Here is a 16,237-nt window from a genome sequence, read left to right as displayed (position 1 = left end):
CTAGCATCTATTGCTTTCTCCTTGATCTTTCCCTGCTCTAGAATATCCTCTTTGAGGTACAGTGAGACACTGCTCCAAGCGAGGTCAAACCCTATTCCTAGGTAGAATAATATGACAGGTGATCCTCGACCTACGACTTCAATTGAGCCTCAAATTTTTGTTGCTAAGCGAAACAAGTGAATTTTGCCCCATTTTATGACATTCCTCATCACAGTTATTAAGTGAATCATTGCAGTTGTTGTTAGTCACGCAGTCGTTAAGTGAATCTGGCTTCCCCCATCAACTTTGCTCATTAGAAAGTCGCCAAAGATCATCGCATGGCCCTTGGGACACTGCAACCGTCATAAATATGAGTCAGTTGCCAGGCATCTGAATTTTGATGCCATGACCATGGGGATGCTGCAATCATCATAAGTGTGAAAAACAGCCATAAATCACTTTCTTCGGGGGGCCTTGTAATTTTGAGCCGTCACTAAATGAAATGTTGCAAGTTTAGGATTACTTGTAGGAAGTTGGCAGCTTTTATTTTCCATTCTTTCTTCTACGCAGAAGTGGCATTTTTTTTCTCTGCTGCCCCCGAGAGTAGCAGAAGCAGAAGATTTTAAAGTTATCTGCCAGATTTCAAGGCCATTGTACAGCCTGCCTCCACGAGTTCAACCCCAGTTAGGATTCCCTAAATTTGGGGCTTTTGACTCAAATGTTTCTTTTTTTCCCAATCATTTCTCATACTGAGCTTCTTTTGACTTTTTAATTCCAATTCGTCTAGTTTGGAGGGACCATCCGTTGTCTTCTTTTTAAGAATCAGCTGAATATCGAGCCCTCAACATATGACCACAGTTGAGCCCAAAATCCCTGTTGCTAAATGAGACAGCCGTTAAGCGAGTTTTGCCCCGTTTTATGACCATCCTTGCCACCGTGGTCAAGTGAATCGCTGCAGTTGTTAAATTAGTAACGTGGTTGTAAAGTAAAGCTGGCTTCCCCACTGAATTTGCTTGGCAGAAGTTCGCATGACCCCAGGAGACTGCAGCTGTTGATAGATATGATCCAGTTGCCCAACTTCTAAATTTTGATCACATGACCATGGGGATGTTGCAATGGTTGCACGTGTGAAAAGCGGCCACAAGTCACTGTTTTCTCTGCCGTTGTGACATCAATCCGTCACTAAATAAATTGTTGTTAAGTCAAGGACTACCTGTAACTTGGTCATCCTTCAAGTTAGCCAACTCAAGCAAGGTGACGACACCACCCATCTTCCTAATAAGAGAGGCAGTGTTTCTATTCCACACCCCCCCCCCTCTTCATCATCATTCCAGGTTTCCCTCGTTACATCCATGTCGACAGGGGCTAAGAGAGCATGGTTTTAATAAAAAGTAAAGCCACACAAATGATCTAGTCCCCCAGGAGAAGGAGCAGGAAATAATAGAAATAATAGAAATTGGAAATAATAGAAATTGCAGAATAACAGAATTGGAAGGGACCTTGGAGGTCTATTAGTCCAGCTCAAAGAGGAAATCCTATACCAGTGATGGCTAACCTTTTCCGGACCGAGTGCCCAAAGTATGTACTCGCTTGTACGAATGCATGCATGCACGCCAAAACCACCAAATGCAATGCATGTGCTGCCCCTGTGCATATGTGCCCTGCACCCCTCACATGAGTGTGCGCCCCTACACGTGCCCTGCATCCCTGTGCATGCTTGCACGGGCCTCCTGCATGCACCCTGCACATGTGCAGCAGAGATCTGAAGACCAGCTGGCCGGTGGGAGGTGCACACACATGTGCAGGAGAACTGACCTGGAGCAACGTGCCCACAGAGAGGGTGCCATGTGCCACCTCTGGTACGTGTGCCATCATGGTCCTATACCAGGGGACGGCAGACTTAAACACTCAAAGAGCCATTTGGACCAGCTTCCCACAGAAAAGAAAACACCGGGAGCCACAAAGGTCCTAATCGGAAGCCACCTGTTCAATTCTGGAGTTGACCGGAAGTTCAGTTCCCCCACCATAGAGTCTCCTCCTAGTGTGGCGTACTTTTTCCTCTACCTGTCATAACCGTAAGCCCTATCAATTGTTGAAACAACTGGAAACCCTCCCCTTGCCATAGAGTCTTCTTGTGGCACACTGTGCTTCTCTCCTCCCCCCACCCCAAGCTCATCTCAAAATTGTGGCACAGAGCCACAGCAGGGGGAGCAAAGAGCCACATGCGGCTCCAGAGCTGCAGTTTGCTGACCCCGTCCTATACCATTTCAGACAAGTGGCTGTCCAGTTTCTTCTTAAAAACCTCCAGTGATAAAGAACCCACAACTTCTGAAGGCAAGCTGTTCCATTGGTTAATTGTTCTCACTGTTAGGAAATGAGTTCAAGGTTGCTTTTCTCCTTAATTAGGAATTTTTAAACAGGGTACTCTCATGATCTACAAAACAAATACCCCATTTTCTTCCCATTCTTAAAAAGTTTCTCGCACATACAAGGATAAGTCTGAAGTCTTATAGCACTGAGTGATGATGGTGAACAAATAGATCTTCTGTTCCTGCACAGGATCAGACAGTTCACTCTTCTGTTCTGTGATCCACCCTTATCAGCCCAAATCACTTTTGTTCAAGAGTCATCAAACTTGCAAAGAGCAAACAGGTGATCTGCAGGAACATGTGAGTTGGGTCTGACCAGTTTCGATTTCAAAAGACGCTTTGTTTTTGCTCCTGGGGCCAATCAATTTGGTTTACATAGATTGTCCTTTCCTGAAGCGCTCTCCAAACTCAGCTGGATGCCAGTTATGAAAAGCACAAGAGAAAGTGGCTCTCCTTCAACAAGCAACTTCCTAGTATTCCTTTTCAGGTAAAAAAATTGGCCTGACTCAAGCCATAAAAAAGAACAAGGTACATCTTGCACTATAGTTGACCCAGTTAGAGACAATTCGCAAAAACATGTCTTCGCAGAAGTCTGTGCCTGTATTTTCTATCGTAAATTCAAGATGAGTTTGAGAGCACAACCCCCCCATAATTCTTCCTTATTTTCTGTGACTCCATAGCAGTCAGTGGGATGATTCCATCTCAGTTCCAAGTTATTGCAACACTGAGCCAATATTCAGAACTTGGCGCTGGTTTGGATGAACCAAATTCCATATTTGGGAGGTATAAATAACTTTGGTCAAATTGATATGAAAATGCATTGTTCTGCTGACCTTCCAGATGGATTGTCTGACCCGGGACTGTCCTATTAGATTTCTGGGTTGTAACTCCAATCATTTCCCAACTGGTATTTTTCGTGGGAGTTTAGGTCTAACCCCTGTTAAGAGGACATCAGCCTGCAGTAGAATTCTTTTCCTGGAAAACATTGAAGAAAAGGAAAAGAGGAGGTGGATAGTATTCAGCTGTGATCAAGAGAGCATCAATGGGGATTTTTATGCCTGAAAAAAAAATGCTGCTCTTAGGATAAATATTGAAGGTTGGAAATGTATGGACCAAGAAAGACAGCAAATAACCCATTTATGAATACAACATACAAACATAATTGAGCCCAACATTTATGTTATTGAGAAAGTTGTTAGGTTTTTCCCCATTTTGTGACATTTTTGACCACATTTTAAGTGAATCACTGCAGTTGTTAAATTAATAATAAAATAGTTAAGTGAATCTGGTTTCCCCCATTGACTTTGCTTGTTGAAAGTCTTCAAAGGGGGACCCCATCATTCTGAGACACTGCAACCCCCATAAATGTCAATCAGTCGTCAAGCATCTGAATGTAAATCATGTGACCAGGGGATGTTACAAGGGTTGTAAGTGTGAAAAACGATCGAAGGCCACATTTTTCAGTGCCGTTGTAACTTCAAACAGTTACTTAATGAACTGTTGTAAATCGAGGACTACCTGTACTGTACTGACATTGACCAGATTATAAAATAAAATATAACATAAAAATATATCATATAAAATGAAGTAAAATAAAATAAAGGGGGATGCGGAAGATAACCTCAATCAGATTTACTTGGCAATTACCCTAAATGTCCTACTTTTTACTGTTTCTTCCAACGTGGTTTCTTCAAGTCAAGCATGAAACCTGGTGAGGACATTAAAACATCTGGATGGTTTTCGTGGGCGCAATGTGAACATGGCTTACGGTTGTCTTCTTCTGAAGCTCTTCAAAAGTTATCAATATTTCCCATTCTGCTTTGGGAATTCTCGGTAGTCTGACATCTCGTCCAAGTTTCATCCTGCTGAGCATCTTGGAATCATCCAAGGATGCCCATCTTGCTTTGTAAAAACAGATGGTCTCCTAAGGTTTTCTTCTGCTTGCTTTCTTGTCAAAGGACAGTGTGGGCCACAAGGCTCATCCCTTTGTAGACTTCCAAAGAACCTTGCTCCCAAGTGCCACCCCCGGAATTCCAGATGCGTTAATCCCCTGGGATTATATCAGCATGGAAGAAGATTAGGCTTAAATTTAGGAGTTGCCTCGTTTTCCGTCCACTTACAAAAAGCAAGAATAGTGCAAGGTTATCTGTACCACGCTGTCCTACTAGCATGTCCATCTGCGAAATCCATTTTTCTCCAGACCACCCTGGCTTTCCTCTGGAGCGCAACTGATTCAACCAGAAGCTCCTTAGGGCTAAAATTAGCTTAATTGCTCTTTCTCTCTCTCTCCTCCACTGTGAAAATGAGCCAAGGTGACTCAAAAGGGGGATGAGAAAAGAACTGTTTCTTTTTCTAAACCAAACATCTTGGCCTTCTTCTTTGGGTTGGGTGCAGGATAAATAATGTCTGGGTAACAAGGAGAGAACAGGCTTCCAGTTTTGTTTTGTTTTTAAAAAAATTAATTTTGGCGATGAATTATGATAGCTAAAAGTACCCTTTTGCAAGGAAGTAATTTGTTTAGGAGCGTGACTCAACAAATGCGTGCACGACAAAACCGTGGCGAGAAAACCGCGATTAGGGTTAAGGTAAGGGTTAGGGTTAGGGTTAGGTTCAGGGTTAGATTTAGAGTTAGGGTTAGGGTTAGGTTTAGGGTTAGGATTGTTACGTTGTTTTCGTGTTGTTTGTTGAAGGCACACTTTTGTCGGCGCGCTGTGGGCGCGATTTCGACATTGCGGTTTTCTCACCGCGGATTTGCCGGCGCACATTTGTCATGCACGCATTTGTCGGTGAACCGTTTAGGAGCAGTTAGAGCATCATTTCTAAAATCTAAGAGGAGAAGAAATTGATTAAAAGTAAGAAAGGTTGGATATGTATGGACCAGGAAGGACAGCAAATGAAAACTTTTATTGGATGCTAATAAAATGACCAAGGGATGGGTGAGGAGAAAGGACCTCATCTTTAATGAGGGCAATGTGGTTTCCTCACAAAAGTAGCTAAATTGCTATTTTCCAGCAGGGCTATCAGATTCTGTAACAGCTTTGTTCCCTAGGCCATCCCTCTATCTGATAAACTCACAAATATTTATTTTTCTTGCCATGTACATGTACACATCTGAACTAAGGCTGTGTTGTTTCTCTATGTCATATAATAATATATGTGTAACACAACAACGGTTAGAGTGGATGGAGGGAGGAGTAGAAGGAAAGATAGGAAGGAAAGGAGAAAGGAGAGGAATAGGAGAAAGGGAAAGGCAGAGGAAGAATGGGAGGGAATGTAAGAGTAGGAAAGAGGGGAGGAATGGGAAGAAGAGGGGAAGGGTAAAGGGGAGGAAGGGGAAGGAGAGAAGGGAAAGGAGAGGAGGAAGGAAGGAAGGAGAGAAGAAAGAGAAGAAAGGGGGGTAGGAAGGAGGGAGGGAAGGAGGGAGGGAAGCAAGGAGGGAAGGAAGGAGGGAAGGAAGGAGAGAAGGAGAGAAGAAAGGAGGGAAGGAAGGAAGGAGGGAATGTAGGAGAGAAGGAAGGGGGGAAGGAAGGAGGAAAGGAAGGGGGAAAGGAAGGAGAGAAGGAGAAAAGAAAGGAGGGAAGGAAGGAGGGAGGGAAGGAAGGGGAGTAGGAGAGAAGAAACAAGGGAAGGAAAGAGGGAGGGAGGGAAGAAGAAGTAGGACCATTGTAAGATAAGATGGATCTATGGGATGATAAAAAAGCAATCTTCAAGTATATTGTCAACAGTAGGGAAAAATTGTTATAAATACATATTATTAATAACAGTTATGAGATCATATAATTGTGAATGTATATATGAAATTGTTAAAATAAAATAAAATAAAATAATATATGTGGGTATATACATAATTTTGTTTTTATTTATTTATTTTATTTTATTCATTTTTATTTGTGTACTTATTTAGTCATGTTTATGCAATGTAAATTGGAGGGGGTGACCCTCGGAGAGCTGTGTGCATCAAAATTTCATTTTAAGGTATGCCGATGAGTGTACATTCAAAGTGACAGTACAGTTTTAGGCCCAGTATCCTTCAACATCTTCATCAATGATTTGGATCAGGGAATAAATGGGGAACTCATCAAATTTGCAGATGACACCAAGCTGGCAGGAATAGCCAACACTCCAGAAGATAGGCTTAAGATACAGAAGGATCTTGACAAACTTGAACATTGGGCACTATCTAATAAAATGAAATTCAATGAGGAAAAGAGTAAGGCTCTACATTTAGGCAAAAAAAAAACCCCACGAAATGCACAGTTACAGTATAGGTGGCACCTTGCTCAATAGTAGTAATTGCAAGGGGGATCTTGGAGTCCTAGTGGACAACCATTTAAATATGAGCCAGGAGTATGCAGCAACTGCCAAAAAAGCCAATACAGTTCTAGGCTACATAAACAGGATAGAATCAAGATCCCGTGAAGTGCTAATACCACTTTATAATGCCTTGGTAAGGCCACACTTGGAATATTGCATTTAGTTTTGGTCACCACAATGTAGAAAAGATGTGGAGACTCTGGAAAGAGTGCAGAGAAGAGCAACAAAGATGATTATGGGACTGGAGGCTAAAACATATGAAGAACAGTTGCAGGAACTGGGTATGTCTAGTTTAATGAAAAGAAGGACTTGGGGAGACATGATAGCAGTGTTCCAATATCTCAGGGGTTGCCACAAAGAAGAGGGAGTCAAACTATTATCCAAAGCACCTGAGGGTAGAACAAAAATCAATGGGTGGAAACTACAAGGAGAGAAGCAACTTAGAATTAAGGAGAAATTTCCTGACAGTTATAACAATTAATCAGTGGAACAGCTTGCCTCCAGAATTTGTGAATGCCAACACTGGAAGTATTTAAGAAGATGTTGGATAGCCATTTGTCTGAAATGGTATAAGGTTTCCTGCCTAGGCAGGGGGTTGGACTAGAAGATCTCCAAGGTCCCTTCCAGCTGTGCTATTGTATTGTATTGTGTTGTGTTGTATTGTATTATTGTATTGCATTGTATTGTATTGTATTGTTGTATTGTATTGTATTGTTTGTATTGTATTGTATTGTATTGTATTGTATTGTAGTTATTATTCTATTCTTGTTCTTATTCTGTTATGAAACGGGCTTCTGGTCAGCTCAAAGAAATTGTGTCAGGGAACTGTGCTGCAGGTGTCCAAATGGAGTTGGACATGCTGACACAAAATTGTACTTTTATATAAATAAATATATTTTACATCTATCTATCTATTTATCTACATATGTATATGGCAAACAAGACAGTCAGGCACATTGTTACATCCTGAGGTAAATCGTAGAGCACCCAGATGAAAAAGGCGGGGGAAAGGGAAACTCCCCCGCCCATGCCCACAGCAACCAATCACAATGCAGATTGCCTCAGCCAACCAATCAACGATAACTGTGCATTCCAACTCATTGTACAGCCCTACTTTTCCAGCTACTCAATTTAAATATTTTAACAAATTGCATTTAGCCTCTAAAGAATATATACATACATACATACATACATACAAAACATACACACACACACACACACACACAACAGTTCATTAACTTTCGAAGTTACCACGGCACTGAAAAAAATTGACTTGAGACCGTTTTTCATACTTATGACGGTGGCGGCACCCCCATGGTCACATGATTTTACCTTCGGATCCTTGACATCTGACTCACAGTTATGACAGTCGCAGTGTCCCAGTTTTTTTTTTTTCTTGTGATCCCCTTTTGAGACTATCTGACCAGCAAAATCAATGGGGAAGCCCACATTTACTTAATAACCATGATACTAATTTAAGAACTGCAGTGATTCGCTTAGAGGATTGCCAACCTGATCGCTAATGTCCACTGATGGATATGGAAGAAGAAGAAGAAGAAGAAGAAGAAGAAGAAGAAGAAGAAGAAGAAGAAGAAGAAGAAGAAGAAGAGGAAGAGGAAGAGGAAGAGGAAGAGGAAGAGGAAGAGGAAGAGGAAGAGGAAGAGGAAGAGGAAGAAGAAGAAGAAGAAGAAGAAGAAGAAGAAGAAGAAGAAGAAGAAGAAGTGATAGTAGTAGTAGTAGTAGTGATTTGCTTAACAACTATGGCAAGAACTTTCTTCCCACTGCTGATTTTTTGCTCATGATAGAGGCAAGAAGAGCAGCTATTGCAGATTTAACAACAACTTAAAAACTCATCAAATGTACCCACATTTCATAAAAAACTATATTAATGGCAATTTGCAACTGAATATTATTCACCCACAAGGATTTTTTTTTAAAAAGCATCCGGGCTTCTAAAGTGGTTTAGGGCCTCTGCTCACAATGTCTTCACGTCTTTGTAGGTAATCTTCAAGAAGAAATGACGTGTCTGCCATGATTTCACATCACAAGTCTCACATTTCTGGATCTCCATCCAAATGAAGTTATGCTGGGATGACCCTTCTGTGCTCTTTCTCTCAGAATAGCAGAGATGAAAGGAACTCTGGAGGTCTCTTAGTCCAACCCCCTCTGCTGAGGCAGGATACCCTAAACCATTTCAGACAGGTGCCGGTCCAGTCTTTTCTTAAAAAAATCTCCAGTGATGGAGCATCCACACAACTTCTGAAGTCAAGCCGTTCCACTGGTCAATTGTTAGGAAATTTCTCCTTAGTTCTAGGTTGCTTCTCTCCTTGATTAGTTTCCACCCATTGCTTCTTGTTATGCCCTCTGGTGCTTTGGAAAATAGCTTCACACCCCCCCCCCCTGTTTTTTTATGGCAGTCCAACAAATATTGGAACAATGCTGTGTATGGCAGTCTGGGCATAACATGAACATGCCCAGAAACCATTTTCTCCTTTGGTTGTGTTGTCATCCTGACGTTGCCTTCACTCAGTTTTCAACTCAGAACTGGGGGACCTTTTAGTCCTCCTCTGATGAACCCACGGTAAGGTCTTCTTTCCCCCCAGTTCTTTCTCAATCATTGCTATAAGATGGATGCTTGAACAAGGTGAGACTTCCCAAGACTTTGTGTCTTTAAATATTCCACAGAATACCAGAAGGATTCATCTTCATTGACCAAACTATGCAGCAGCTATACCAGTTGCTGGAAAACAAATGGCTCCCCACGGGCTTGTGTTTTGAGTAGCTTCTTTCCCACAAGGAATGGCCTAATGCTGAAATCCACAGGCTGCAGCAGCAACTGAATAGAAAGAAAATAAAAACTTGGCTCAGAAAGAAATATTGCTTTGTTGATAAGGAGAAACAAGGGGAGGAGGGAATTCTTGAGCTTCTCCAACAAACTTGTTTCTCTACAGGCACAAAGTTATCAAAACAGGGAGTGGATATTGATAATTTCTCTCTCTCTCTTTTTAAAAAAGAAATCATTTGCTAAAACCATTGCTGCTACTAGCTTAATGGCAGGGGTTCCCTGCTCCTTCAAGTAGGCCCTTACTTCGTTCTCCAAAACAGTGTCATCTTTGGTCCAAGAAAAACAAACAAACACATGAAATACATTTTTGGGGGATTGGTTTTCTCCTAGTCTTTTGAACTAAAGGGAGAGAAATGTTCTATGCTCTGGCCACTGTGGTTTCTCAGCAAGACATTATTAAACAGTCATAATCACATAGAACGGAGCTGTTCTTTGAAGGATGGACAGGAGTTTCAAGAGACTTTCTGGTGGTGGGTCCCCATCAGTGGCCAATCCTCTACTGATACTCCATTGTCAGACACATGTGTACCTTCCAGGTGTAATGGGTTGGTTTCTTCTGCTGATGGAAATCAATAGAAGATCTTGGCTGAGGTTCTGATCTATTTTGCATTTAATATAGTTATTCCTAGGGATGGCCCTTTAAGGGGGAAAATGCTGAATTTGATCATCTCTGGCTTGTCCTGCAAGGTCTTTATAAGTAGCCAATTCTGTGATGCTTTTGATAAGAATTTTTGGCCTACGAGTGTCTTTTAACTCTCAGGAATTTATCATGTCACATAGTTTACTTGCAGTGGAGAGTATGATGCTGGAAGGGGGAAAAAAGGATAAAATCATAGCAAGAGGCTACTGGTAAGATTTAGGACGGAGAACTGGTTGCAGCTGCAGCCCAGAAGAATTTCAGATGAAGTCCCCCTTGTCTATTTCAAGGATAAATGAAAAGCTCTTCCATGAAATATGGTTACAGATACTATCCTAGACAATGCCATCATCATATCCACTTTGCTGAGCCAGTAATCTTGGAGAAAATATATAGTGTTCGATTATTCACACCTAAAATGAATTGTTTTGAAAATCAAAGCATTGTTTGAAAAGGACAGGCGTCTTATGGAGCCAGTAAGGTTCCAGACAGAGCTTGGGGTTATTCCTGACTCTTTCGCCCACAATCCGGTGGAGACTCTGGCTGCTGCGTGGCACTCGGCAGCGTCGGAGGCCCTCGACCGGATTGCGCCACTGCGGCTCCTCCGAGGCGGCGGATCCCGGAGACCCCCTTGGTTCACCGAGGAACTCCGGGAGATGAAGCGCCGGAGGAGATGCCTAGAGCACCGTTGGAGGTCCGATAAGTCCGAATCGAACCGGGCAATGGTAACCACCTGCACCAGGGAATACACCAGGGCACTTAGGGCAGCAAAAAGATCGCACATAGCCACCCTGGTAGCATCCGCTGAGTCCCGCCCAGCCGCCCTGTTTAGGATAACCCGCTCCCTATTGAACAAAAGGGAGGCGGGGGAACCCTTGCAGGGCAGAGCTGAAGAATATGCCCAATTCTTAGCGGACAAAATTGCTCGGTTTCGGTCGGACCTGGACTCCACCCCCGCAGTTCCAGCCGAGGCGCAGGGGGACCAAGTAGAACAGCTCTGGGTTGAGTTTCAAGACGTTACCCCCGGGGATGTGGACAAGGCCATGAGAGCTGTAAGTACTTCCACCTGCGTTCTGGATCCGTGTCCCTCATGGCTGGTTACTAACTGCAGTGAGGTGACACGAGGCTGGATCCAGGCGGTTGTGACCGCCTCCCTTCGGGAGGGGAACTTCCCCGCCGCACTGAAAGCGGCGGTGGTGAGACCCCTCCTGAAGAAACCATCCTTGGATCCAGCTGTTCTTAATAGCTATCGTCCAGTCTCCAACCTTCCCTTTCTGGGGAAGGTTGTTGAGAAGGTGGTGGCCTTCCAGCTCCAACGGTCCTTGGAGGAAGCAAACTACCTAGACCCCTTCCAGTCAGGCTTCAGGCCCGGTTACAGCACAGAAACCGCTTTGGTCGCATTGATGGATGATCTCTGGAGAGCCAGAGATGAAGGACGTTCCTCCATCCTGGTCCTCCTTGACCTCTCAGCGGCTTTCGATACCATCGACCATGGTATCCTTCTGCGACGACTGCGGGAGGTGGGAGTGGGAGGCACCGTGTTACGGTGGTTCTCCTCCTACCTCTCGGACAGGTCGCAGTCGGTGTTAGTGGGGGGGCAGAGATCGTCCCCTAGGCCCCTAAATTATGGGGTGCCTCAGGGTTCGGTCTTATCCCCCCTACTATTCAACATCTACATGAAACCGCTGGGAGAGATCATCCGCAGGCACGGGATTAGATACCATCAATATGCGGACGATACTCAATTGTATCTGTCCGCCCCGTGCCAAATCAATGAAGCGGTTGACGTGATGAGCCGGGGTCTTGAGGCCGTTATGGACTGGATGAGGGTGAACAAGCTTGTGCTCAACCCAGAAAAGACCGAGTGGCTATTGTGTTTCCCTCCCAAAGATTTGGCTATTATTCCACCACTCAGGCTGGGGGGTCAAATTTTATACCCCTCAGAGAGGGTTCGCAACTTGGGAGTCCTCCTGGATCCACAGCTGTCATTTGACCACCACTTAACGGCTGTGACCAGGGGGGCATTCGCCCAGGTTCGCCTGGTGCGCCAGTTGCGACCCTACCTGAATCGGGAGGCTCTCACAACAGTCACTCGGGCCCTTGTGACCTCTAGGCTGGAATACTGCAATGTGCTCTACATGGGGCTGCCCTTGAGGAGCATCCGGCGACTTCAGCTAGTGCAGAATGCAGCCGCGCGAGTGATTGCGGGTGCACCCCGATTCACCCGCATAACACCTATCCTCCGCGAGCTGCGCTGGCTACCTGTTGATCTCCGGATGCGCTTCAAGGTGCTATTAATCACCCATAAAGCCCTACATGGCAGTGGATCTGGATACTTGAGAGACCGCCTTCTGCCAATTACATCCCTACGACCGATAAGATCTCATAGATTAGGCCTCCTCCGTATTCCATCGGCCAGCCAGTGTCGGCTGGCAACTACAAGGAGGAGGGCCTTCTCAGCAGTAGCCCCGACCCTTTGGAACGAGCTCCCCGTGGAGATTCGTACCCTCTCCACCGTCCAGGCCTTCCGCATAGCCTTGAAGAACTGGCTCGCCCGTCAGGCCTGGGGATAGGATAGTTACCCGCCCGAATGATGAGTGTTTGTTGTTTGCTATTTTATTACATGTTTTGTCCTACTGTCTGTATTCCCCTTTCCCAGTTTTTGTGTGAGCCGCCCTGAGTCCCCTCAGGGAAAAGGGCGGCCTACAAATTCTAATAATAATAATAATAATAATAATAAGGAGTCTTTGTCAGTTCCCATGATGTGGTTTCCTCTCTACTCACAGTTCAACATTTGCAGTGTATGTTTACTCTGAAGTAAATCCAGCTGAATTCAGTGATCCACACTAGATACAGGATCGCAGTAATCCTAGGTGGGTTTCTTTTCATCTCCCTTGTTTAATTTTTTGGAAGCATAATGGTTTTAAACTGAGTACTCTTTATCCCCCTTCCTGTGGTGGCTGGAACATTTGATTCTGGTCATAAGTGCAAAATTAGTTCAGCAACTTAAAGCTGATAAGATCTAAATATTCAGGAAATGGATTCTGTAAGCTCATCTGACCTAGAGACTACTTCCATGTTGGATACTATGGCTCCCTAACCAGGAGAGCGGCTTGCATTAGACATTTGGTGGGAATATAGATGCTTTCGGAAGGATTTTATGATAGGGGAATTCTATTTTTTTTTAAATCCACCGGTTTAGCCAGCCCAAGAAGGGATTGAGGAGCTAAGCAATGGCACGTGGCAAGTACAAAAACATCTATTCACATAGAACAAGTACTAGAGGATTTCAAGAACTGACTTCAGCTGAGTATTACAATGTCTTCTACAAACTTAGAGAGTGTTAGGGTTAGAGATCTTTGAAGCCATCTTAACAGATCTTGACCGAATACAGGAAAAAAAAACCCAGCAGCTGTGCCTCAGCAAGTTTTAATTATGGTCTTCTGGAACAAAGTCAGAGCTTTCTCAAGCTTGAGGAACCCAACTCTATTGCCTTAACCCAACTAATGCATCAGACTCTGGTTTCTAGTTCTGAACTTCCATTGCTTTCCTCCCTGGAGGATGGGAAGATCAATTTTCAAAGGGGAGGGCTTTGGTTTTTTTTGGGGGGGGGGGTAAAATGACATTCACAAGGGGATTGATGAGTAATACTTGTGGGGTTGGAGAGTTTCTATTGACATAGAAAAGGCAGGGAAGCAGACTCCATCAGCACCTCTCAGTCCAATATTTTGCATATCTACAATGGCATCAACCCCCGAGATTAGAAGATTTGCAACTCTAAGTGGCAATGGGTTCTTAGAGCTAAGAGCATGTTGATAATTAGCCTATCAATTTTCTCTTGGTGTGGATAATGGCACAACAAATAGCTTTGTTTCCAATTCTATTGTTTCTTCCCAAATGAATTTTAATGCCTGAGAGATTATTTTTTAATGGCATTAGGGTTGGGTTTATGTTAATTCTACAAATACTCTATTCCTTTTGTGGAGGCTCTCCTCTGTATTAAAGGGAGCTTGCATTAGTTTTCCAATGGACAACTAACCCTGTGAAGAGCACTGGGAGATTGTGTTCGCGTTGCTCTGAAGATTATCCCTATGTTCCAAATAAGGAGCTGGCTTTACCCATTTTGCAAGAAAGACCTCCTCCCCCAATCTATCACTTTCTTTTTTTTGCCAAAGAAGGACTTGTCCCTCTTTAAAAAATAGTATCAATGAGCTGTGACTCAGGTATGCATTATCAGTACCTTCTAAGGTTGAGCTTTGATGATTCCAACGGTTTTGCTAGAGAGACAGAGATCAACGTACGGCTTTATCATGTAAATCTGCTGAGCAGATTTATGGAAAATGGGCTGCTGAAAACAATACAGCCAAGAGCATGAGATGGGAAGGCTCTCAAGAGTGTTTGGTCACCTCCTTTGTTCCCAAGGGAATAGAGAAGTCAGGAAAGGTGCTGGGCTAACTTAAATGTTAACAAAATTGTGTGGTTTAATCTGGAGAGATCTCCGGCCATTGTTTCATTATCGACACATTCTTCTGCTTTTCAGAGCAGGATAGATTACCTATTGGGGAGAAAACTCTGCGGAATTTAGAAGTCCTGACATAACGGTGTATGGGAAAAATAATCATAAGTCAGCTTCAGATTTTATCTACCCATAGGTATAAATAGCAATAGCACTTATATACTGCTTTGCAGACCTCGCTAAGTGGTTTACAGAGTCAGCATATTGCCCCCAACAATCTGGGCCCTCAATCCTTCAGGCATGACTGCTGGTAACTTCACAGTCACAATAACAAGCCAGATGCCGGCTTAATAAGATAATAAATTCACATTTCATTTCTTTTGCTTGTGTTCCAAAGACGGCAATTGCAACCGACCATTAGGAAACATTGATGAAGCCATCTGATATGCAGCAAGCTTCCTGTGCTGGTTTATGCTCTTAATCAGCCATTCCACATTCAAATCTGCTGAGCTTTTGTTGTTGTGTTATCAACTGCATTTAAAGACAATTAGGAGCTGATTTCATTGTTGAGAATGACCCCCTTTTTTTTTTGGTTTAGCAGGACAGAAACATTCAAATGTGTTGGTCTTGAAAAATCGTCAATCATTAATGTTATCTATTGGTTCTAACTGGGCTAAAGTGGGCTGGAAGTAATGATATTGCAGACAGCAAAACAGCTCCCAAAATGTAACTTCTCTCAATTGTAAGAATTTCAAGAATAGAAACTTGTAAGTGCAACTAAATATGTGCCACCGATGTCTTGCAGCATGAAGTTAGGAAATAAAAATGGATCTTGCAAAGAAATCCTATCTTAACTTTTCTTTAGAATTATATTCATCTGAATCAAATTCCCCTTACCTCCAAAAACTTAAAGGGGATTTCAGAGCACCTGTTTCGATTTTCGTTTGCATTGAAGCTGGGTAGTAGGTTCAAAGTCGCCCGGGGATATATAAATTCCTGAAAACTTATATCAAGAGAAGCAAAGATCCCAGGACATTTAAATCCCCGTCATTTTCTCCTTTCTTAAGAATGATCTCATCTTCAAGGGGAGAGGGGAGGTGGAGAAAAAGCAGAGGAGATGTGTTCCATTTTGATGAGATGGCTGCTGCCTTAGGGAGTTGATTTTTTTGGGTGACAGTCAATGCAGAGAGATGAATTAGATCATTTTATGGGGGGGGGGAATCACCCATGCAAATGGTTGTGCTCTGGTGTTCTCTTGCCCAACACATTCCATTCTAGGCATGCTTATCCTGCCTAGAGTTGTCTAGTTGATTGGGCTCCAGTTTTGGTCGGTGGGAAAATGCCACTTGGATCTCTTGCCTGAGGTCCTGAAGATTTTGAGATGCCTTTGAAAACGATCAAAAGGAATCAGCTAAGGTCTAGCCTGGAGCCCGCTAGATGGGTCAGGATTACATCCCCCCTAGAATCCACAACTTGGTAAGGTCAACTAATACACCTGGAAGGCAAACTGCAGCTGGGCTGCACTGAGAAATGTTCTTGGAGGTGACCTGAATTTGAATGACTCCAAGTTGACTGTCTGGCCCAGATAGTCTTTCTCTCTGCCCTTCACAGGAGAAATTGGTTATCCCTTTAGCAAA

Source organism: Thamnophis sirtalis, unplaced genomic scaffold, assembly GCF_051295495.1.
Source record: "Thamnophis sirtalis isolate CommonGarterSnake01/CBP01778 unplaced genomic scaffold, rThaSir2_p1.2 scaffold_12, whole genome shotgun sequence".
Lineage (NCBI taxonomy): Eukaryota > Metazoa > Chordata > Lepidosauria > Squamata > Natricidae > Thamnophis > Thamnophis sirtalis.
The sequence above is the reverse complement of the archived record's forward strand: the minus strand, read 5'-3'. Positions refer to the sequence as shown.